At 35.8% G+C, this 26068-nt stretch overlaps 1 pseudogene; it reads right to left on the minus strand.

Annotated features, from left to right (window-relative positions):
- Positions 1-9153: 9153 nt before the first annotated feature.
- The window catches only part of LOC122732196, a 33840-nt pseudogene continuing 16925 nt past the window's right edge, over positions 9154-26068 (minus strand).

The following is a 26068-nucleotide window of genomic DNA, read 5'->3' on the forward strand; positions in this document are numbered from 1 at the left end:
TTTAATCTTCTATAAACTATTTGTAAAAAAATAAAGAAATACTATCAAATTTCATTTATAACACAAATATGGTTTTGATACTGAAACCAGGCAGAGCAAAACCGAGGGGGGAAAATATGGACCAATTTTCTTAATGAATGTTGATGCAAATTTTTAAATAAAATATTAACAAGGATATTGCACAATATATTAAAAAGATCATACACTATGATCACGTGGGATTTATAACAGTAAAGCAGTACAAGTTCAATTTAGAAAAACTCTCAGAATAATTGACTATCAACAACAAAACCAACAAAATTCATATTATTATATCAACAGATTCAGGGAAAGCCTTTGATAAAATATAATACCTATTTTATTTAAAAACACTAGAAAGCATAGGGATCAATGGAAACTTTCTTAAAGTGAAAAACAGTATCTACCTAAAACCAAGAGCAATCGTTATCTATAATTGGAATAAACTTTCAGTCTTCCCAATAACATCAGGAGTGAAGCAGGTATATCTATTATCACAACTATTATTGAACATTGTATGAAAAATTCTAGCTATAGTAATAAGATTTTAAAAAAAAAGAAATTGAAAAACATGGGTAATGTGGACACAAAACTATCACTCTTTGAATATCGTATGATGGTATACTTAGAGAACCCTAGAGAATTAGCTAAAAAAGCTTGTTTAAGCAATTAACAACTTCTGCAGAGTTACAGGATAGTAAATAAACCCTCAAAAAATCATCAGCATCTCCATATACTACCACCAAACCCATCAGGAAGAGATAGAAAGACAAATTCTACTTAAAATAACTACGGACATTATAAAATACTTGGGAGTCTACCTGCAATGGAAAACCCAGGGATTATATGAATACAATTATGAAATACTTTTCACAGAAATTTGAGTAATCTCAATAGTTCATAGGCAGGCTGAGACAATATGATAAAGATGATAATTCTAACTAAGTTAATTTACTTATTCAGCACCATACCAATCAAATTACCAAATAATTATTTCATAGAATTAGCAAAAATAGCAACAAAACTAGCCTGGAAGAACTAAAGATCAAGTGTATCAAGGGGATCAATAAAAAAAATGAAGGAAGATGGACTAGCAATTCCAGATTTCAAACTATACAAAACAGTAATCGTCAAAACAATTTGGTATTGCCTAATAAACAGAGTGGGATTGGTGGAATAGAATGGGTTCTTGATACATAGTAGTAAATGACCATAATAATCTAGAATCTGATAAAACTAAAAATCTAAGCTTTTGGGGTGAGAATTCAAGATTTGACAAAAATTGCTAGAAAAGTTAGAATGTAGTCTGGCACAAATTGGGCATAGACCAATCCCTCACACCATATATTAAAATAAGGTCAAAATGCATAAATGATTTAGACATAAAGAGTGATATCATAAGTAAATTAGGGGAACATGGAAAAATGTACCTGTCAGATATATGGATGAAGGAAGAATTTATGATGAAATGAGAGAGAGAGAGAATCATGAGACATAAAATAGCTAATTTTGATTACATGAAATGAAAAAGATTTTGCTCAAATAAAATTAGTGCAGTCAAAATTAGGAGAAAAATAGGCAATGGAGGGGGAAAATGTGGCTAGTTTCTTTGACAAAGGCCTAATTTCTTAAACATATAAGAAACAGAGCCATATATATATATATATTTGAGCTATTCCCCAGTTGTTCAAAGGCTACAAAGTTGTCAGAAGAAGAAATCAAAGTTATACACTGTCGCATGACAAAATGCTCTAAATTACTATTGATTAAATAAAAAATAAAACATCTTTGAGATACCACATCACATCTATCAGATTGATAACTTGATAGAAAAGGAAAATGACAAACATTGGAGAGAATGTGGAAAAATTGAGATATTAATCCATTACTAGTGGAATTGTGAACTCATCCAACTATTCTGGAGAATACTTTGTAATTACATCTGCAGGGCAATAAAACTACCAAGTCTCTATCCCCCCAAAAGAAATCAAGGAAGGGGGGCAGCTAGGTGACACAGTGGATAGAGCACTGGCCCTGGATTTAGGAGTACCTGAGTTCAAATCTGGCCTCAGACACTTGACATGTACTAGCTGTGTGACCCTGGGCAAGTCACTTAACCCTCATTGCCCTGCAAAAAAAAAAAAAATCAAGGAAAAGGGGGGAAAGGACCCATATGTGCAAAATATCAGGATGATTTTTGGAAAACAAAAACACTGTTAAGACATATAAACTCATGCAAAGTGAAGTCAACAGAACTAGGACAATATTGTACACAGTAACAGCAATATCACAAAAAGGATCAACTATGAGACATTTAGTTACTCTGGTCAAGATAATGATCAAAGGCAATTTCAAAGAACCTGTGATGATAAATGTTATCCACTACCAGTAAGAGAATTGATGAACTATGAAATATACTTTTAAAAATGTTACTTCTCTTTACTGATTTTTTAAAGATGGCTAATATTGAAATATGTTTTACATGACCTCTACTGTATAATTGAAATAATATTCCTTGACTTTTCAAGGAGGAGGGAGTAGTAGAAGTGAGAGAGAAATTTTGGAACTCAAAATTATAAAAAATCATTCTTAAAAATTTAAATGTAATTGGAAAATATTAAATTAAATAAATACTTCTTATTTAGTAAATAAATAGTTTAAGTATAATAGTGACTAAATTTCCATCACTTATCCTTTAAGCCTGACATGGAAATCTTTTCTGGAATGATAATTCCATGTTCTGTTTTTTAAAATGGGCAATATATATATATATGTGTGTGTGTGTGTGTGTGTGTGCGCGTGTGTGTATGTATATATATATACATATATGTATAGTGAAAGAACGATTCACAAAATGTTATCAAACTGAAACTGAACTTTGAAGTGTAAGAAATGTTCCACTAAACCTCCCATATTGCAATAAAAATAGAGTTGTGGATAATTCTGGCAAGTCTGATTCACCTCAGCCTGTCTACCCAACACCACCAATTGCAGAAATCCAGAAACAGTGGTCACTGCCATCTATGTGGCTAAATTAATCCATCAGTGCCAATTGGATACAGTGCAACTTTCAGTCAGCCAATTCTGCTGTCATTTGTCAACTTAGTGTGTAATGTCTCTGTGCACTCTTTTATTACTTTTTAGTTTGTGTTGGGAAAGAAATAGGATGTTTGGAAATACCACAAGAACATGTCTTCTTTGGCTAAAAAGAGCAGACCAGTGAGGAACAGAAATGATGTACTAAAATCTGCTTTCATGAAAATAAATCCATGGCTTTAAAATAAGAATGACTTAAATTTTTCAAGCTATAATCATTGATAGCCCTCACAAAGATCTACAAACATTGCTTCTTACAATTCTTTAGATTTACAAAGCACGAGAATAGGAATCTAATAAAACTTATGACAGTGAAATGTAGTTTATTGGGCAATGGTTTTCCTTGCCTGGATCTGTTAGTGTGTTCAGTATGTGAATGCTTAGATCTGAATTAATTTAAAAAGTTCTTAGTTTTTGTTCTCATGAGAGAAAACAAGATAAGAGATGTCATTTTCCATTAAAAACTTTCCTTGATTTGAACTCAAATCTCTGAGGACCTAGGTTCAGGTGAAGGAGTAACCTATAGCTACATCAATGAAAGCTTATATCATCAATATGAGCTGGAGTGGTTGTAGAAGTTTTTTTGGTTTTGTTTTGTTTTTTCTTAAAGCAAGAGAATTTGAAATTGGTCTTGAAAATTGGGAAGAATGTGGATAAGCAAATAGGAAGGGGAAATAGTTTGAGCAAAGGCATTGGGGATAGGAGTGAGTATAGAATGTGTCAGAAATAGTTTCATGTTAGGGAGTAGAAGGTAAATAAAAATCAATAATTAGGGAGAGCAAGACTATGAAGGACTCTGAAAGACAGGCAGACAAATTTAGATGTAAGTTTGGGACCTACAGACTCTTGAGGGCTTCATGGGTAGATTTCAGGGTGTCCTTGAACTTGGATGGAGAAAATGCATCTTTAATTTCACTAGCTTCTTTTTTTTTTTTTTTTTTGGTGAGGCAATTGGGATTAAGTGACTTGCCTAGAGTCACACAGCTAGTAAGTATTAAGTGTCTGAGGCCACATTTGAACTCAGGTCCTCCTGACTCCAGGACTGGTGCTCTATCCACTGCACCAGCTAGCTGCCCCAATTTCACTAGCTTCTAATAGAAATTTAGCCTTTCCTTTAAAGATAAACTTAGGAAATAAACATGATTCTGAGAATAGGTCATTAGGTTTCATAAGATTGCCAAAGGTGCAAAGAAAATCAATTCAACCAATATTAGAAGGAAAACAAAAAGCTGGGAAACAATTTTTACAGCAAGCACCTCATTTCTCAAATATGTAAAGCACTGAGTCAATCTTAAAAGAATACAAGTCATTCCCCAAATAATAAAAGGTCAAAGGAAATGAAGTTTGTTTTCAGATAAAGAGATCAAAGCTATCTAGTCATATAAAATTATTTCAATCACTATTGATTAGAGAAATGCAAATTAAAACTCTGAGGTATCACCTCCTACCTATAAGATTGGCTAACATGACAGAAAAGGAAAATGATAAATGTCATAGAGGATGTGGGAAAACTGAGACACTAATGCTCTATTGATGAAGCAGTATACTGATTCAACTATTCTGCAGAGCAATTTGAAACTATGGCCAAAAGACAATCAAATTTCTAATTTATAATAGCAATACAATTCCTGGGTCTGTATCCTAAAAAGATTGAAAAAAGGAAATAAAAGAACCTGTTCATACAAAAATATTTTAGCAATTCTTTTTGTGGTGGCAAAGAACTGAAAATTGAGGGCATGCCTTTCATTTGAGTAAGGGCTGAACAAGTTGTTGCATATGATTATAATGGAATACTACTCAACTAAAAGAAATGAGGACCATGCTGATTTCAGAAAAACCTGGGAAAACTTACACTAACCGATGCCAAGTGAAGTAAGCAGAACCAGGAGACCATTGTACACAGTAACAGCAATACTGAAGAACTTAGCTATTCTTCGAAATAAAATGATCCAAGATAATCCAAAGAAAGCATAATGGAAAATGCTATCCACATCCAGAGAAAGAACTGATGGAGTTTGGATGCAGATTGAACCATACTGTTTTTCATTTTTTTCGTTTTTTTTTCTTTTGGTCTGTTTCCTCTTCACAACATGACTAATATGGAAATATTTTACCTGACTACATATATAACCTATATCATATTACTTACCATCTTAGGGAGGAGGGAGGCAAAGAGGCAATGGAGGGAAATAATTTCTCAATTAAAAAAAGATTGTGGCTTTACATGTAATTGGGAAAAATAAACACAATTTTAAAATGTAAGACTGCCAAAGAGGTTTATGTTGCAAGAAAGGTTTAGAACCCCTGATAAATGTGTTGTACTAGGGAAGTAGTAGAAGCTGTGCAGTAGAGGAAAGAAGACTGGATTTGGACTCAAGACTTGGACCTAAAACTGAGCTTTGTTGCTCACTGTGTGCCCTTAAACAGACCACTGAACCTCTATAAGTCTTAGTTTTCTCAGTAGTAAAAAAGAGATCACAATATTGATAGTACTTCTTTCCCTGGATTATTTCAAAGCTCCAATGTAATCTAACCTAATGTAATGCAAGTGTTTTGTAAGCCATATCGTATTATGTAAATGACAGTTTTCTTCAAATAGTCATGGTCATCCCTGTACTACACTCACAGAAATGTGGTGTAAAATGTTGGGTAAAGCCTTTCTGGAAGCCATGAATGACATTTTAGCATTTTGAGAAACAAAATTATTCAAGGCAGGGCCTTTCTCAGGCTAATCCCCCTGTAGTTTATGGTCAACATTAGAATACAATGAGTTACTCATAGGTCATTAAACACTTAACAAATGATTTACTTAGTCGTGGTAGAAGGATATTGAACAAGGAAATGTACTGAGGATACCTCAAATTGATTCAGCTAAGTGAGTTCCCTTTTCTGACTTCCATCATCATCCAACAGACAAATATCAGAGAGGGTTCCTGGACCTCCTCGTGCCTGCTTTGTACTCAAGCAACTGGAAGTGATAGAGAAATAACTTTTAAGGAAAAAAAATAAAACTAGCCTAAACTTGCATGGGTACAGAGAATAAGTCTAACTAAGAAATCATGCATTTTAGGAAGATTAATCCACAGGGTTATAAGGAGGATGGATTAGAATAGAGATACTGGAAACAAAAAGACCAACTCAGAGACTGGACCCAACCTAAATGCTACCCAGATATCTTGTCATCATCCCAGCCAGAAGTGATCTTGCTCTCTCCTCTACTCTTAGACCAATACGCTTCAACTCCCTCAGTCATCAACCATTTACTATTACCCTGAATAACAGTTATTTCCATTTGCATCTTTTCAATGAGGCTAAATTATTCAAAGGCAGAATGATTTCTGTGTCCTTGTATAACTCATGATGGCCAGCCCAGTAATTTAGATGTCCTCCAAAACCTGTTCCTCCTTCTGATTCCCCTTATTTAGTCCCTATTAATCCCAATGTGCCCCTGCCTCAATTCTTTTTTATCATGTTAAATCATTCCCTACTGGCTCAGCATTTAAATCCTTTAAAGATTTTTACACAATTATGTTCTCCCATAGCCTCCACTTAGCCAAGACTTACATATTTTATTTCTTTCCTCTCACCACATAAATCAATCCCTTCAAGCTCTTAATTATCCTAGCTGCTCTTCTTTGAACTCCTTCCAGTTCTTTTGAATTGTTATGTAAAAACATTAGAAAAACACTCTTCTAAAATGAATACTATTGCAGGTGTGCTTCCTCTGTGGTTCAGAGCCCTCATATAAGCTTCTCCATGTAGCAACCACGATTATTCAGAGGCTAATTGTCACATTGCTTCGGGAGTATGTGATTTATGTTCTATTATCTTACCCCTCTGTGTCTCTATTGACCTTATTGCTTTCCAGATTTCTCCCTTTCCCTGTTTCTTATTATTTTCCTACAGATATGTAGCCTTTTACTGTTTCCAAGTTGAATCTCATTTTCTCATTTCTTGCCTCAGCTTCCAACTTCCTTTGGTCATTTTCTGTCCTTTTCCTCTATATCTTAGTAGCACTTTTATATGTCAGGCCATCTGTAAGCTTCATGAAAGTATCATTAATTCCAGAGAGCCTGTGAAGATGTTTCCAAAGACAGAATATTGATTCCTTTAGCAACTCACCAAGTGACTATTCCCAGCAGTACTCACTCCCACTTATCATCCTCTTTTGTTGGTGTGGTGGTTTTCGCCTGCCAGTTTTAAGTCAGTCCATAACAACAAGCCAATCTGAACCAATTTTATAAGAATTCATGAGGCTATTAAACAACAGCAATAACAACAACAAGAAAGTTTGCAGTATTTCATCCTAAGATGGCTCATATCTCTAAATTTTGTGCTTATCCAAATCACATTTCCCCATGATGGTTTATTCATGTCATTGAACCTCCAAGCACATTTCTAAATTGTAAGTCATGCTTTCCTGGAGCTAGTGTGGATTTAGGACACAGTATAATACGGGATAATACAGTACATCAGAAACTCAGGATGAACAAAGAACAACCTCAAAGCTCCCTAGTTGAACATTTCACCTCGATCTCAATTTTTGACTTCATAAATTGAAGGTATAAAATGGCATTAATATGATTTCAAACAACTCTGGAAGGAGTTTCCATAGCAAGTTACAAACTTTTCTTCTCCACACTTCTCCAAGACTACAGCAGTACCAAGGAACAACTGATATAGTCAGAGTTGGAAGGCATTTGAAAGGTCATTTAGTCTCAATTTAGTGTACTGAGACAGAATCATAGTTCAACTCTCTGCTGAATGTGATTTTAATGTATTTTAAGTAAAATCTTAATCATTTTATTTACATTCCCTTTTATTCCTTATCACTTCTGACACCTGTGCACCCAAGGGGGAAGGGCTCAGAAGGTACAGTCAAGGATAACTTTGACTCGCTTTAGTCAACAAGCATTTATTAAGCACCTATTATATACCAGACCCCATGCTAGGTGTTGGGATGCAAATGTCAAGAAGCAAACAAGCTGGGGGCAGCTAGGTAGTGCAGTGGATAAAGCACCAGCCCTGGATTCAGGAGGATCTAAGTTCAAATCCGGTCTGAGACACTTGACACCAGCTGTGTGACCCTGGGCAAGTCGCTTAACCCTCATTGTCGCACAAAATAAAGAAAAAAGAAAAAAAGAATGAAACAAGCCTTCCTCTAAAGGAATTTACATTCTAATTTGGGGACAAATGCAGCACACACATATACATAGATATATGAATATACAAGTGTGTATATATATATATATATATTCACACACATATAAAGTCCAAATATAAAGATAATTTTAAAAATAGCTAAGTACAAGGGAATTTGGGAGGAACATTTATCACTATGCAGAGGGAGACAGAGTGAATATATGCTGTGAGAGTTTCTGAGGTGAGGGACTAAACTGAGAGACCTGGTTGTTTAAGGAGACATTAATATGTCTTCATGCTTTAAAACCTCTGTTTGAATCTGTTCTCTATTCAACCTGTCATACTATGAGTAACTTTCTCCCTTTCTTTCAAAAGTTTTCTTTCAACTCCCTTATTCACCTGTGAAATAAAGTATGAACTCTGGTACTATTAAGAACTTCATATAAAGCTATGCAAATGTGATTTGTTGCTATTCCACTGAAGTTTGGAGTTCAATTTTCCCCTAGACACTTCTCAGGCTGAAAGAAACAATGAAACTTTTGTGTTCTCCTCTTTATCTAAGTTTATGAACCAGAATAAGAGAAATATATACTGGCTGCATCAGAATCTATATTTGTCAACAGACGTTCTAGAAAGCCAAGCACAGAAGTCTCCCAAAGCATGGTCTTTTGTGGACAGTCTGACATATGGTTGATTGTATCTAGAGAGAACATTCTAGAGACCTCCTAGCTGTTTTTGTTTCTAACTCTTGTCTTGATTTACTTAGATTGTGAGCTCCTTGAGGGCAGCAGCTATATTTTACCTTTTTTTCCTATCTCCATGCAGTGCACAGTACAAAGTAGGTTCTTTTTTCCCAAAATAAATAGTTGCAATCAATTTATTAAAGGAGATGATTGATTAGGCATCTGCAATGGTCACTTCAACTTCTACACCTGATTCAATGCTGATAGAAGTGATCTGCTTCACAATTTCAGGACTGTGCAAATCATTAAGACATTTGTGGATTCTTTATAACCTTCACCACAAGGAGTTTTTCTAGTTGTAATTCGAAGTGTCTTACTGGGCATTGAAACAGGTCCCTTCACTTTCACATTCTTTTCTTTGGCTCCTCTAGTTAAGTCAGCACACACCTTCTCAAGTGACTTTAAGTTGTGGCTGGTGAGGGTGATCTGGATCTGGTGACTGGCCACTTCGAGCTCCATAAGCATCTTGCTGGTATTCTTGAATGCCACGGCAGTGGAGCGGCTTCCTGACTGACTTATTCCTCAGTGAGAGAGAACTTCAACAAAGAGGCCAAAGTAGGTTCTTAATAAATGCTTATTAACTGGTTGATTTACAACTCATTCTGATTCTTTAGTGTATGCATGCCAGTGGAATGGGGAGTTGTGGCACAATGTCTTTCTCTTCCTACAAGATGAAGAAAAAGGCAGTATGACCTAGTGTGAAGAGAACTGGAATTTGCACAGGAAGACGTAGATTCAAACTCCATTCAGAGACCATGGGTAAGTCAAATTTCTCTAAGCCTTATTTCTTCATTTGTGAAATGGAAATATTGCTTTCATTACCTGTTTCATGGCACTGTGGTTAGGGTAAAATGAGATAATCTTTGTAAAATACATTTAAAACTAGGTGGTTCAAAAAAACAAAAACTAGGTGGCTTAATGGATAGAGTACTAGTCTGGGAGACAGGAAGACCTGAGTTCAAATCCAGCCTTCAACACTTACTAGCTGTGTGATCTTGGGCAAGTCACTTAATCCATTTGCCTAAAAAAATCCCTCCTGGATCACTTCCTTGTTGTGGTGGAGTAGCTTGCACAGCTCAATGAAACTATGAGCTATGCCATACAGAGTTACCCAAGACAGACAAGTTATAATGGAGAGCTCTGACCAAAAGGAAAAAAAAAAAGAAAGAAAGAAAAAAGAAGTTATCCACTGAAGAAGGAAATGGCAAACCACTACAGTATATTTGCTAAGAAAACCCTATGGGAAAAAAGGTAAGGAAATTAGGAGTCAGGAAATGCTGAATTCAAATCCACTCTTAGTCATTTGCTAGCTATATGACCTTGAATAAGTCCCTTAACTTCAGTTTGTTTCTGTTTCTTCAACTATAAAGTAGGGGTAATGATAGCAGCTACTTCCCAGAGTTGTCATATGGATCAGATGAGATGATATTTGTGAAGCACTTAGCATAGTACCCAGAACAGTGTAAGCACATAATACTTTCTTTCCTTCCTTCCTTCCTTCCTTCCTTCCTTCCTTCCTTCCTTCCTTCCTTCCTTCCTTCCTTCCTTCCTTCCTTCCTTCCTGTAAAAGTTATATACAAATGTAAGCTATCAGATTTCTGTATTTCTTGTCAACAATGCATGTGAACCAATGGAGTCATCTCTCTTTTTGGAAGGAGACTTACTAATTGCTTTAATAGCTATAGCATCAATGATTAAAGCCTAATTCCTTTATGCTTCTCCCCTGCTTGGTTTCTCATAATTTTGCATCTGACTGGAGAAACAAGTGAATGCTATTTTACTTACTTTTGAACCATTGGGCTGTACAGCTAAGAAGGCAGAGACTGTGAAATCAGAAATGGGATATTTTCGCTTATATCAAAGTAGCACATCTATCTATCATTTATTCCAGCTTTACTCTGTGTAACAATGAACAAGTCACTTATTTTTTTTTTTGGTGATGCAATTCATTTTAAGTAACTTGCCCAGAGTCACACAGCTAGTAAATGTCAAGTATCTGAGGCCAGATTTGAACTCAGGTACTCCTGAATCCAGGGCCAGTGTTTTATCCACTGTAGCGCCACCTAGCTGCACCTCATTGGTTTGTTATAGAGAGCTTTGTATTCTATATGTATTGCTGTATACAGTTATACCACATTTTCTCATTTTATCTTAGCCAAATCTCTGTGAAACTCTTCTTTCGTGAAAATGCCTTTCCTCTGAGACTGCCTCTGTTTCTTATTCATATCCCCCTCTCCCTATACATATATGAATATGTATATATGTATATATCCATATACACACATGCATGTGTGTGTATACCCACGCCCCATATATATATACTTTGCACATAGTAGTCTGCATGTTGTCTCCCCCATTACACTGAGAGATCTTTGAGTGCAAGGATAATTTTTGCTTTTTCTTAATATCTCTGGAACTTAGTACAATGCCTGGCACATAGTAAGCCATTAATGAATGTTTTCTGATTGACTTTTTGAGCAGTGAGTTCCATCAAGGACCCAACATGCATCTATATAAGTATATAAAACTCCTAGATAGCAGGGAGTCTTTCATATATAAATCTCTAGCACCTCATACAGGTTTTTACACATAGTAAGTGTTTAATAAATATTTATTGATTAAACATAGTGCCTTGTTATTAATCCATGCCATAGACACAAAAGCAAAAAAATTTAAAAACCATGGAAAATGTCTCTAAAATTTTAGCTTTAGTTCAAAATGCAATTGTACACGGAGACAGTTATAAGTCTTTCCCTTTAAAATGGATAAATTAGGCAAATTAATAACCTACAGGAGGACTGTGAGAAAATGTCTATTGGCATCATAATGTATTTAATCACCCTGCACCTTGTTGTGTATTGCTATTGAAATTAAAGTCAGTATATTGCAGCATCATTGCCAAAGGTTTCTGGTTCTTCTCTGGTTCAAACACTCACTGAGATCTGGAGAAGAGAGATGATTTTGCTCTGTGGCACACATTCAGATACAGATGTAAGGCAGCAAGATAAAATATTTTTAAATGCACATAGATCATTAAAATGATAAATGAATTTAGCCCCAGACATAAATCATTGAAATGATCTGTGAAACCAAATAGAAAATAAGTAATTTCAGCAACATATTCTTGTTTCCTGGCAATTTTTCACAGAAATGGGGAGGCTTCTTTTCTGTCTCTTGAAACTTACAAATTTTGAAATTATGAGGGCCACAAGAAAAGAATAAAGATGGTGGACTTTAGTCTCCTTTTCAGATAAAACATTGTTGACATTTATAAAAAAAAATGTTTCATAGAGAGAAATTATTTTGATGACAAAAGAGCAGCAGAATAGTGGAAAGAAGGGAGGAAACATCTAGAATCTGATTACTGGGAGAAGTAGGAACAATGAAAAAGTAGCTTCTAATTGTATTTGGTTAGGAATCTTATGAATATCAGCTAAACTCAGCTTCTGTTTCTACTTGATATTTCACTGGAAGATGTTAATCAGCCTCATCTCCTGAGGAAATATTAAAAAACTACAATAAATAAATAGTCTTCCTTAGGAGCCCCCCCTCCCCCACCACCCCTTCACTGATGTCCTAGAGAATTAAACAGACATAGACACTCCCCACTCCCAGTCCCAGCTCCAAGTTTGCTATGAGAATTGACCTCAAGTGCTACCAAGAAGAATGACAGAAAACTGAGCCTCTTGCTTCCAGCAAAGTTGGAGGGCAAGAGAATTTATGCAATAACCTGAATATGGTACATAATGTCTGTCTTTTTGATATAACCAAATAGCTCTCTATATTCAAAGTGCACATCAGCTCTCACATCTGAGAATGTAAAAGGATTAACAGAATGTCTCTCTACTCTCCATCTTACCAGAGATAACTTTAAATTGAAATTTCTTTTTTAATGGAAATCTATTTTGTGTCTCTCCTACTACTCCATCTTGTAGAAAAAGAACAAAGTTGTTGTAACCAATTTGCATAATTAAACAAAACAAATTCCCTCATTGACCATGTACAAAAATGTTTGTCTTGTTTTTCAATCTAAGTTAATAACTCTTTCAAGAGTTGAACAACGTGTTTCATCATTGGTCCTTTGGAATCATAAATGCATCAATTGCATTGATCAGAGATTTTATGGATTTCAAAATTGTTTTTACAATGTTTTTATAATTGTATGTCTTTTCTCCTAGTTTTTCTCATTTCATTCTTTGTTAATTAATCCAAATTCAATTATTAAATACATATTTCTTAAAACTGGAAGACCAAGGTAATTTAAGAGTGGGAGTTCCTCTCCCACATCAATTAATGTAATCACAAAAGTCCCAGATATCTCAATTGAATCAATCAATCAGTAGTGTATAATAAGATGTTAGAGAATTTTCCTATACCCCACAATTATGTGTGAATAGGTCTTTATTTATTTGAGAGGTTTTTAGTGTTTAATCATTGGACAAAGGCAGATTATATCAACCCAGAAACATTTTATAATTAGCTAGAATAATCAGATCCATCTATGAGCCTATGTATGAAAACAGTCCTCAGTCAAGTCATAAAGGTGATAGAGAACTTCAAGTTTGGAATTTGAAGATTCCAGAGGTGGGAACAAGGTCCCTGGGGGGAATCATACTTAGGGAGAAGAGAGATTTTCTTTTGCTGCCCCCCTCATTATTTATCATGTTAACAGAAAGACTGAACTAGTAGCAGATACTACATCCAGCTTGAATCAGAGAAACTAGACCAGCTGGAAACACATCCAGCTGAGTGACACACTGAGGACAGAAGGGCACAGAGTAAGTCTTTCAGAGATGGAAAATGATTTAAGAAGATCCCTCATGCCAGAGAGGATTACTGGTTATGGACTTAAGAAAGGACTTCCATGTCATAAAACACCAGGAGTTGTGAGTTGTCTCTTTGCTATATGATTATATATACAATATGTATATCTCACTGTGTTATGCTCTTAATATGAGCCCCCACTTCCCATTCACCGATAGAAACACTTATTGGAGGGTAAGTTCCAGGGTATGGGGGGAGTGTTTTACACCACCAACTGCTCTTGTTATCCCCCATTAGTAAATGTCTGCTAAAATCTATTTAGGGTTACTGATGGTTTATGGGGCCTCGGGAGCAGCAAAACTAGAAACTCATCTCTTCACGGTTACCTGTTCAGAGACCTGAGGCAGTGTAGTTAGCCACCCCTCTGGGGACCCCAAAACATGATTCAAATGGAGTTTAGGGAATGGCTCTGGAGGGAGTGCTATAGAAATGATGGGAAAAACAACAAAGAAAAATGATTTGCAGAAGCAAAAGGAAATTATAATCTTTCAAGAGGTTGGATGTCAGAAGAATATAGTATGAGGAGGAAAAGAAGAGCCTGGGAATACATGTATCTATATAAAAGAAACGACACTTTGAGATAGAGAATAGATGGAGCCACCTAGGAGGAAGCAGCTTTTTGTCTTTTGAGGAATGATGATGTAAATCTTCAGACAGCATCAGTAAAGGTCAGATGAGAAGAAGTGAGTGATTATTTCATGAGGTATACTAAATAAGCTACTCATCCATGTGACCTTAAGAATATCTATGCCTGCTGTCTTTCTTCAGAATCAGACTGGAGTATGATGGAGAACTTCCCAAGATTTATTTAGCCTGACAATCACTGCCTAATTCTGGTGATTCGTATGGTATTAAATGATACTGCCAGAAGGGAACTTTAAAACATTTCTAAGGATTTTGAAGTCCTAGACAAGAAATAGAAAATACTGAGAGGTAGGTTGGTCTGAATGATGCAGTTTGTAGTTCTTTGCCTTAAAGGGAACTTCTTTCTGAATTAAAAACTAACTCACAATGACAGTTTAAGGGTGATTTTAAAATAAAAAAAAATAAATGATTCATTGGTTTGAGAATAGAGAAGGGACACTTGACACTTACTAGCTGTGTCATCTTGGGCAAGTCACTTAACCTTCATTGCCCCCCCCCAAAATCGGTAGAATAGAAGAGGATTTCCCCATAAAGAGAGGGATGAGGATCAGCAGCAGGCACACAGTTTGGAGAGAAGTGGTTTCATTAAACCATTGACACAAATGTCTTTAGTAGATCCTGTTAGTGACCTTAAACACAGGGATTTTCCTTCGTCATATGATTCCCTGCTAGGCTTTGTTAAGGCTAAAATTCTAGCTAAACTGTCTAAAATATCTAATGAGTGGTCGCCAATAAATTATAAGCTTTAGCAAGAGTTAGACTTTTAAGCATTTATTAAGGAGAATAAGAATTTGGTAAAGAGAGAAGAAAAGGCCTAGATTCCTATCTATTAAAGGGAGAGCACATTTCTAGCTCCCCTCTCTGCCAGAGTCCCCAGGAAAGAGAGCAAGACAGAGCGCCAGTCTCTTCCTTCTTCCTCCCACTACCCAACGTCACTTCCTGACGCCAAAGAAAAGACTCCTGGTTTTGCCCTCAAAGACCTTTGCTTCATGGGCAGAACCCTTCTACACTAAGTCTCCAGCAGGTGGTGTCATTCCAATTGTTACAGCTTTTTCAAGTGTATGCCTGCTATTCCTAATAGAAATCGAGTAATTTCTAGGATAGTGTGATCCAGGTTAACATGTGGATTGTAATGTATTGATTTTTTTGTGGATTTGCTTTAATATATACCTTTTTATTTTCTTTTGTCTTATTGTTAAGTAAATGGTTATACAGAGGGTGTTCCAAAAATTTTAGTGTAGTTTTCAGTTACTCAATTATTATATATTATACTCCAGCTATCAGAGTATGATATATTACATTTAATCTAAACATATATATTAATTATACATTTTATATATACATATATAAACATATGTATATATACATATATCCGTATCTCTGTGTATATGTGTGTATATTTACGTGCATATATATATGTGTGTATATGTTTGTGTATATGTGTGTATATATATATGTGTGGGTGTGGGTGTATACATACACAAACACACACACACACACATAAAATCCAAATGGAAGAGCACCAGTTGGGATTCAAAACCTAGTACAATTCCTCACAACAATCTTGCAATTATTTTATTGTAACCTCTGTCTGGTGGTCCTTCTCTGAGAACCTATGGCAGAACATATTGGCATGACCAAGCCAGTCTAATAAGTATATATCCACACATGACTACTTAAAAGTTATAAGGAGCTATGTGCAAACAAATAATAATAAACAATGCAATGACAACTGCATTAATAAACTCACTGAGCTATTGTGGAAATAGAACCAAATAATGAAAGGAAATAAATTTAAATTTATCATCCAATGTCAAATTTTAATATGCATATGCCTATAGCAGTATTAGGTTCAGTGTAAAATCCATCAACTTTGGAGAAATAGCTGGAGCAATTCCAGAGTTTGCAAGCTATAATTCCTAATATCAGGTGTTGTTATGTTTGATGTTAACGTAAAAATTTGTGACATACACCTGTCAAACAATCAGCTAATACATCTCATCTCTATTAATACAACAGAAGGTGGTATTAGTTCAACATCAGAACTATAAGCCTTCCTCAAAATATCTTATGAGTCCAGAATTCCTGAAGGTTAATCAATGTTTTAATAGTAACAGTAGTCTTCCAAAGTTATGTGAACATCTATTTACTTGTTTCACAAAGGAGTTGGCTCTGCCTTTTTTAGTTGCAATTCCCAAAACTTTATTGGTATCCACTGAGTTTAAAAGAACTTATTTTTAGTTCAGCTTACACTATTCTACTAAAAGATCTTTATGTCATATTTTAGTCTGGTTTCTGACTGAAATTCTCTAAAATAAACTTGGTGTGTTGTTCAATACTCCCAGCCAGGCAAAACACAGGCTTCAAGAACATATTTCATTTTTCATTGGGTCTTTTAACATGTACCACAAAACCAAATGACTCAATGAGAATATTCAATTTTGTACCACTTTTTAAAAAAAAATGTACTTAAGCCAAATATAGCTCATATATAGCTTTATGGGTGGGGAGAAATATTGGACCTGAAAGTTGAAGTTTGAATCCTGGCTAGTCCTGGCACTAAAGCCTAGTGGTAACTGCAAAATAAGTTTTGCCAAAGAAAAGCATTTGGCTTTGCAGTCGGTGAACCTGGATTCGAATATCACTTATTGTACTTACTTAGATCTCCATTTCATTACCTAGAAAATAAGAGGGCTGGAAATATATGGCCCCTGAGGTCTCTCCCACCTCTAAATCTATCCTATAAATAAAGTATATATTTTGCAAAATACAAAATGCTTAGAAAATTGTTGGGGCAGCTAGGTGGTGAAGTGGATAAAGCACCCGCGCTGGATTGAGGAGGATGTGAGTTCAAATCTGTCCTCAGACAACTGACACTTACTGGCTGTGTGACCGGGGGCAAGTCACTTAACCCATACTGCCTGGCAAAAAGAAAAAAAGAAACTGTTGCTGATGAAAAGTCTTCCTCAACCATCACCAGATCTCAAAGGCAAAACTGCAACATTATATAATTAAAATAAGCAGAGTATTGCAGGGGAAAGAATTTTAAAAATAATTTCTATTTTAATATATCATAGTTCTTAGATGCAGTTATTCTCTCCACTGGTACACCTTTTGACACTTTCCACATATTAATAGATAACTTCCTGAGAGGATTCAGACAAAAACAAATCCATCAAATACTTGCCAACCTTTTTGTAATGCATCTCTATGTTTAACTGGCTAGGTCCTATGACAATAATGAAAAACCTACATCCATTTGGGAAATCTTTTTACCTTGATATGACCAACTTGTGCCTATACTCTCCAAGTTCTGTTTTTAAGACCCTAAGAATACTCTCACCCCTTGATGAGGTTTTACAGTAGGATTTCAGTAGCACATAAGGGACTAAGTAAAAGGCTATAAGTTATTCAAAGATGAATATGAGAAAGTTCTTACCCTTTAAGGTATGTGTGATCTAGTAAACCAATTGATAATAGAGGACATTATAATATAGTGAATTAATAAACCTAGAAGCAATGAGCAGAGAGTAGAGCAGTTTGTAAAATACCATTTAATAGCTACTAGATTGGCAGTTTAATTACATCTGCCAGGATAGGAGTGGAAAGCAGTCTTGTCCTCAACTTTTGACTATGTTCGAGTATCTGGCCTCTGATTGGGTGGTGTGTGTGTGTATAAAATGTATGCATGTATGTGTAGATAGAAAATGCACATATGTATATGTATGTGTGTGTATATATATATACACAGATCTTTTAAACCATAGCTGAACAATAGTAGAGACACCCATACAAGACAATGAGTTTCTTTTTCCCAACCAAATGAAAATGCCAAATTTAGAGTAATTCTTTTTTCCTTAGGTATAGATCAAATCATGGGTCTCTCCTACTCAACCAATTCTGGGGGCTTCCTATTACCTTTAGGATAAAATATAAATGCCACTGTTCAGCTTTTAAAACCTTTCACTAGGGGCAGATAAGTGGCACAATGGATAAAGTACCTACCCTGGATTCAGGAGGACCTAAGTTCAAATCCAGCCTCAGACACTTGACACTTACAAGCTGTGTGACTCTGGGCAAGTCACTTCACCCTCATTGCCCCACAAAAAACAACAAACAAAACACCTTTCACTATCTGACCTCAAACTATCCTTTATCCTCCTTGTATATTACTGCCCCTCCTGTATTTCTTCATCCAGCCAGACTTGCCCTCTCTCTGTTCCTCACACACAACTCTCCACCTCTCCTCTCCTTGTCTTTTGACTGGCCAGTGCTCAAACCTGGAATGTATCCCCTCCTTAATTCTGTCTCATAGAATCCTCATCCTTTAAGATGCAGCTTAGGCAATATCTCCTACAAGAGGCCTTTCCTAATTCACCCAAACTCTAATGCCCTCCCTCTCAGACTACCTTGTATTTAAACCCCTTTGAATATATTTGTATTTATTACTGTTATATTTATGCTTCATATACTTTATATGTACTTTCTGTCTTCCCCATTTGAATCTAAGTTCCTCATGAAGAGGAGATTTTTTTCATTCTTCATACTGGCATGCCCGGTATGAAGTCTAGTACAGTCTAGTACAAAGCAAACACCTAATAAATACAAATTGATAGATTTATTATTTATTAAAAGGGCTACTTAGACTACCTTTTTTCTCTGACTTATGGTCAATGAATAGGTAATTATTATAATAGATGAAAATATGCTTTAGAATTTTGTAAACCATTACACATAAGCCATCCCATTGATTTTCACAAAAAAAATGCAGGGTGGGTGATTTTAAGAGGGGAGAGCATCTGAACCTGTGATTTCATTGCCACAGGAAATTCCCAGTGAACAAGATCTGTATACTAATTCAGATCAGCAACAACTCTGCCATGTATATTCCTAGCAATTTGGGTTGAAACCCTGAAAGCTTGAATGAATTGTCCATCATGAGTAGAATGAGAATATTATTATCAGCATATTTCCACTCAGGTCTGCTGGATTCTAACACTTAATTTCTGTCCACTACAATACACACCTCTGAGGTGATGTTGCTCATTTGAATGATGAAGAAACTGAAGCTCAAAAATGGTCAAAACTACTAGAAATTGCCAGAGGCTAGATTCAAACATGGATCTCTATTGACATGAAATCAGTTACTTTCCCCACTATCCTACATTTCCTCTTCTCAATCCCTTTGTTTTAGAATGCTAGCCACCTACTACTGTGTACCTGAATGCTCTGGGAAATATTAGTCGCAACTTAATACCAAGAGTTATTTAGGTTTTGGGGAGAAGGTAGCCTTGAATTCCTGAGGAGGGGGGTTGATCAGGGAAGTTCCCTCATTATTTTGATAAATGTACTGAGTGATGAACCTTTGTTTCATCATTGATGATATGTCTCTATGGAAAGAGTGGGTATGTCCTAAAAGATACCTCAATTATCTTACAAAGCCCTTAGGACAATAGAAGAATATTATGGTCCTATGTACATATTTGTGGTGAAAGAGACATTTATCATGATGTCAAGTGTTGACTCTACAGCACCTCAAAGTTTGTTCCCTTCCAGGGGAATCCAAATAACATTATGAATCTAGGAAACTCCACAGGGCCTTTGGGAAAAGGTGAGACTTACTGGAAAAGGAATAGAATTGTCTACACTTTTTATTGGCTGTATTTTATATATTTTCTGTTCAGTAGAATAAAATCTATCCTATCTGCTTTGTTACCTCCAATGCTTGTGCAAGATCTAGAGACTTGTTTAGCTGTGTTTGGGTATGAAGACATAGACATAAACTATATGAGCTGTATTTGGAGATTTCTCACAAATAGCTCTAGATAAGGGGGGGCGGGGAGAAGAATTGTTTGATTTTTGCCCTTCTATTCCAAGTACCTAGAAAAGTTCATGGTAGTAAGCACTTATTCAGTACTTGATGATGCATGAATTAAGAGTAATTTTGAAATATCAAAGCATGGACATCATAAGCTCTAGAAATAAACAAAATTATAGACATAATCTAGTAGAGGCTTGTTTTGTAAATAATGAAATTGATGTCCAAAGTCCAAGCTTACATAGGTAGGTAGGTGGGTAGTAGCAGCACCACAATTTAAACCCTGATTTTCTGACTACAAATTCAAGTGCTTTTTTATTACATGATGCGAGTAATTCTCATTTTTGCAATTTCAATAACAAAAACTTATTTAAAGATATTTTTTCTCCTATTTGTTTCTATGAATATACCAACTAAAACTCTTCCTTAAGTTCCTAAAGCAGTCATTATCTGTTTGCTGTTTGCATATATCCCAGGTTGTTGCCAATTGTCTTAAGGGGATATTGCCAAATTTTCAAAATAAATGACAAAGCATGGATATGATATGCTTAAGCTTTTAATATGTACATGTATCAATTTTAATAGGAAGAAACATTACATTACATATTCAAGCAAAAATAGTATATTAGGTCAAAATTAGATTGAGAATCATTGTCTTGGAAATTAGGAACTACGTCTATCTTACTTCAATGTAGGTCAAAATACCACCTAAAGAAAGATATCTGTAATACATTCATTTTTCACCACTTCAGACTCTTGGGATATGACCTTAGCTTTTCACTGAGATCAAGACCATATGGTGGGACCTGCCATACTTATTCCTCCTCTGCCTCTATACCTTTTATATGGACTTTGACTATAGTATAAGAGAAAGAAGAATCCTTAGAGACAGCTGAGTGCAGAGTTGGTGTTAGGAAGACCTTAATTCTAATGCAGCTTTAAACATTTACTGGATATATTACCCTAGCCTTCCCAGTATAAGCACAGGGGAAACAGTGAAGATACAGTAATTCCAACATTCTCTTCTGTATTCTTGTGACCTGGTTGGCAGTACCTCAGAAAGTCCCATTTAAATAAATAAATCATTTTTTGGACTCTGCTTTCAACTTTTTGGGGGAGCAGAGAGATTTAGGAGGGTTAACATTTACCATATAAATATCCATTGAAAGCATTTAGTGATTTAAAAAATCAAGGATTAAATAAGAAAGACCAATTGCCTCTCCAGTCTTATCCCTTAAAACCCAGGAAAACAACAATAACAAAAGCAAATAAAGAAAAAAAAGACAACAATGAGTGAGATTTATGGCTATTGCTAATAGATAAAGGGAAGCTGTAATTCAGAGGAAGGGAAGATGAACACAAAAGAAATTACAGTAACATTAAAAGTTAAAATCATTTGTTTCCTGCATAGTTCTAGGAGTCTGTTGTCAGGGGGATTTTAGGAGTAAGGCAGTGGGGTAGTATAGGTGAAGAACAGGATGGAATGATGCATCATTGAGAAGGGTATAAGAGGTTCTATGTGGTTTCTGATAACCACAAAGTACTCCCTGCTTCTATAATGGAAAGAGGAAAAGAATAAACATTTATTAAATGCCTACTGTACTAAGTGCTTTAAAAACACTGTCATTTGAACTTCACAACAACACTGGGAGGTAGGTGGGTCAATATAATTCTCAGAAACTTCTTTGAAAGTTGGCATCTTGGGGGGGGCGGGCCAAGATGGTGGAAGAAAGGCTGTGACTCTCCCAGCTCCAGAAAACCTGTTCAAATACTTCTAAAAATAATGAGAATATGAAAGGATGATATCTGTAAAGCATTTTTTGTTTATCCTTGTTTTTTTGTAGGGCAGGCAGGCTTGGGTGGCTTATGCCTGGGGATAGATTTGGGCTTGGGACCTCCTGGGTCGAGGGCTGGTGCTTTGTCCACTGTGTACCTAGCTGACCCAGGATGACATCTTCAAAATAAAGTTAGGGGGTAAGAGGAATGAACTGGAAGAAAGGGAAAGGGAGAGGTGGAAGGGTGTAAAGTAACTCAAATAAAAGAAACAAGGAAAAGCTTATGGAGTGGAGGGGAAAATGGGGAGGGAGCGGGGGAGTGAGTGAACCTTACTTTCATCAGAATTGGCTCAAACAGGAAATAACATAAACACTCAAGTGGATATAGTAATATATTTTTCCCTGAGGGAAAGTGGGAGAGGAAGGAGAAAAGGGGGAGTTGGAGAGGTGAAAGAAGGGAGGACAGATTGGGGGAGGGGGCAGTAAAAAGCAAAACACTTTTGAGGAAGGATAGGGTGAAAGAAGATAAAAATAGAGTAAATATCAAGGAGAGGAAGTAAGATAGAGGGTAATACAGTTAGCAATCATAACTGTGAAAGAAATGATGAGCAGGATGCTATCAGAAGGATGCATGAAAAATGCAAACCATCAAGAGAGGAAGAACTGATGGTATTTGAATACAGATTGAAGTATAAATTTATTTGTTAGTTCCTCTTGCTAAAGCTATTCTCTTTCACAACTTGAATAATGTGAAGATGCTTGGCATAACTGCACATGTATGACTTATATTGAATTTCTTAAATACATAGTGAGGGTTGAGGAGGGAGGGAGGAAGAAAAATTTAGAACAGAAAGTTCTAAAAGAAAACAATGTGAAGAAACAATGAGCAGGTGAATTTCAGAGAAACCTGGAAGGACTTACAAGAATTGATGCTGAGCGAGATAAGCAGAACCAGGAGAATATTGTACACAGCATCAACAACATTGTGTGTTGATCAACTGTGATAGACTATACTCTTCTCAGCAACACAGTGGTCCAAGTTAGTTTCAAAGGACTCATGAGGGATAACAATCCAAATCCAGAAAAAAAAGAAATGTGGAATTTAGATGCAGATTGCACCATACTCTTTCTACTTTTTTTGTTTTCCTTTTATGAAGTTTTTTCCCTTTTGCTCTGATACTTCTTTCACAGCATGACTAATGCAGAAATATGTTTAATGTGATTGTACATATATAACCTAAATATATCCATGTATATGAGAAAAAAGGACATCTCCAACCCTGTCCAGGATGTAGTAGAGTGAGATCACAAACTGAACATAAGATTGAGAAATAATGGGTTCAAGAAGGAAACTCGCTTAACTTCTCTTCTGACCCTCATCTCCCACAGAGCTAACATAGGGCTCTTGTTGTGGATTGATAGATAGAAGTTGCAAAAAAAAAATTTATAGAAATAAATGAAAAGGGAAGCTAGGTGGCACAGTGGATAGATCACCAGCCCTGGATTCAGGAGGACCTGAGTTCAAATCCAGCCTCAGACACTTGACACTTACTAGCTGTGTGACCCTGGGCAAGTCACTTAACCCCAATTGCCTCACCAAAAACAAAACAAAACAAAAAAACCAGAAATAAATGAAAAACTCAAATGATTATTTGAGAAAAGGGGGGGGCTAATTATTCATTCCCCACTATAGGAACTATAATTCTTGCTCTTCAGGAATCCTTGCAATACTATTCCATTCTCAATGGACATATTGCTGGTGTCCATTCCAGAAAGAATGGCCAGATGAATAGATACCACTTTAATATCTGAATGCATATTTGAATCAGTGAACAGTTTTAAGTGTTTCTGTATTGTAATCTTCTTGACTTTTTCCCCCTTTACTTTTAAGTTCTTTCTAAAATACTAAGGAAACTATAGTGTTTTGTAAATAATTGGATGTCATATCCAAGTGGTGGGTGGTTGTGGTTTTCAACTCTATTGAAATTTTCCAGGCCTCCTTTCTAGGGGGAGAAAATCAGTTCATGAGATTTGCCATTTAAGTCATGATAAAAACCTCACAAAATTCAATTAAACTAAGTTACGCTCCAATTAACAAAATCCATTCTCTAACACTACCACCCACCAAAGGGAAAAAAAAAAGCCACAGAAGAGCAAAAATAAAGCACCGCATATTATACTGGCAGCTTGCTTTCTTTTTTCCTTCTATTGACTACAACACGGCATTTTTGTGGCAAGTGGGACTGCCAGTTATTATTTCTCTCCCAAGGAGAATGGGCAAGACAAGGAGAAAAGACAACAGTTGATTTGTAGCATTTCCTGAAGCTACAACATATTTTACCGCTTCCCTATAGTTCTAACTAGGCTTCTCCCAAAACAAGGAGTCCATTTTTCTTTCTTTCTTTTTATTATTTTTAGTTTTGTGGGGGTAGTTGGAGATTGAGGTTAGAAAACCATATTGTCATCGTGAAAATAGGATTTGGCTTCAAGATCTGGTCACAACCTTGTCAGTAACACATGGTATGACCTTGGACAAATACTTCCATCTCTCCAGAGCCAGGATTCTCATCTATCCAATGGAGAAGAATAAATTAAATGATTGTGTAGTCTTTTCTAGTTTAAATGCTCCATGGTTCTCTATAGGGTTGGGAAAGACAGAAGCTTCTACTTAGGAATGGGTCTTGACTTTGGGTAATAATTTTTATTGCTGAATTGTATTGGGCAAGACAAATTGAGGGGCAGGGTACATAATGTGGAAGGCTCTTATTATGACTTTTTGGAAGAGTGATTTTTTGAGGGATTTTATTTTTTAGACCAATATCTGTATGTGACAAGTATCTCCCTCCCTGCCTTCTTGGTCTTCATTCATCTTTGCATCTTGTTTTCATGGAGACGAATGCAAAGGGTTTGGGGAAGTGGGCATTCCATTATCTTATTTATAAATTCTAATCATTAAAGAGGGCCAGGGGAAAGAAGGTCACAATGTGGTGTTTATGCAGCTTCTATTTTTGTCTTAATCACAGTCCAGAAGTGCCATTACACTTTGCAATTGCATAGGATTACAAATCGTTGGTTTCTGGCATTTCTCTTGGACAGCTTGACATGGAAAAAAACAAGCAGAGTATCTGGAAAAGGTCAATAGTTTACAACTTTTTTATTGTGTGAGTAATAATAAGTTTGCATTTTCTATGAAGTTTTACATTGTCACTATCCATCAGTCTTAAGAATGCTTTTCTTCAATTCAATTCAAGTCATAGAGCAAAATGAAAATAAAAACTATCCAGTCCTTGAAGTGAATTCTTTCAATCCCAGAAAATAGTTTAATGAGCTGCATGTTGGACTGCTCTGAACAAAAGGCCATTCTCTCTTGCCTTATGCTATTTTCCTTTTAAAATACTAGTTTTTAAGATCCTTAGTGTTATAGCTGAAATAATATTTCTGTGATGGCCAAAATCCTTTTATAAACCATTTGTGATCTATATACTCCTTGTAAATATGGTATCAATATGTTTACCACACGTCAGATCACGTTTTGTGACATAGTAGAATTTCATACAAATCTCCAGAGTTTATACATGAAGAAGTAGGCACCCAAATGTTGACCAATTTGAATCAAAGTTAAGTAGAGACTAAATGAAAGACCAGAACACCTGATGGAAAAGTGGAAAATACAATCAACCAATCAATATAGTATGATCATGGAACGTGTCAAAGGAAACATTTGACAGTTTGCTTTAAAAATATGTTGATGATTTATTTCTATATTAGTTGTTGGTTTTTTTCCTGGTTACAACTTTTCTTTCTTCCCCTTCTATGCCAACCCCTAATCATTTACTCACCCTTCCCAGGTAACAACAATTAGAAAAACAGTTAAGTAAAGCTAACAAGTTCAGAAATTTGATTGGTGGTATGCATCACTGGCAGCTCAAGTTTCTATCTCTGCTATTCATAATTATGACCATCAGTGAAACCAAGGTTCCTCATCTCTCCAAGAAAAGAGGGAGATT

Source organism: Dromiciops gliroides, chromosome 6 (assembly GCF_019393635.1).
Source record: "Dromiciops gliroides isolate mDroGli1 chromosome 6, mDroGli1.pri, whole genome shotgun sequence".
In the NCBI taxonomy this organism is placed as follows: Eukaryota; Metazoa; Chordata; class Mammalia; order Microbiotheria; family Microbiotheriidae; genus Dromiciops; species Dromiciops gliroides.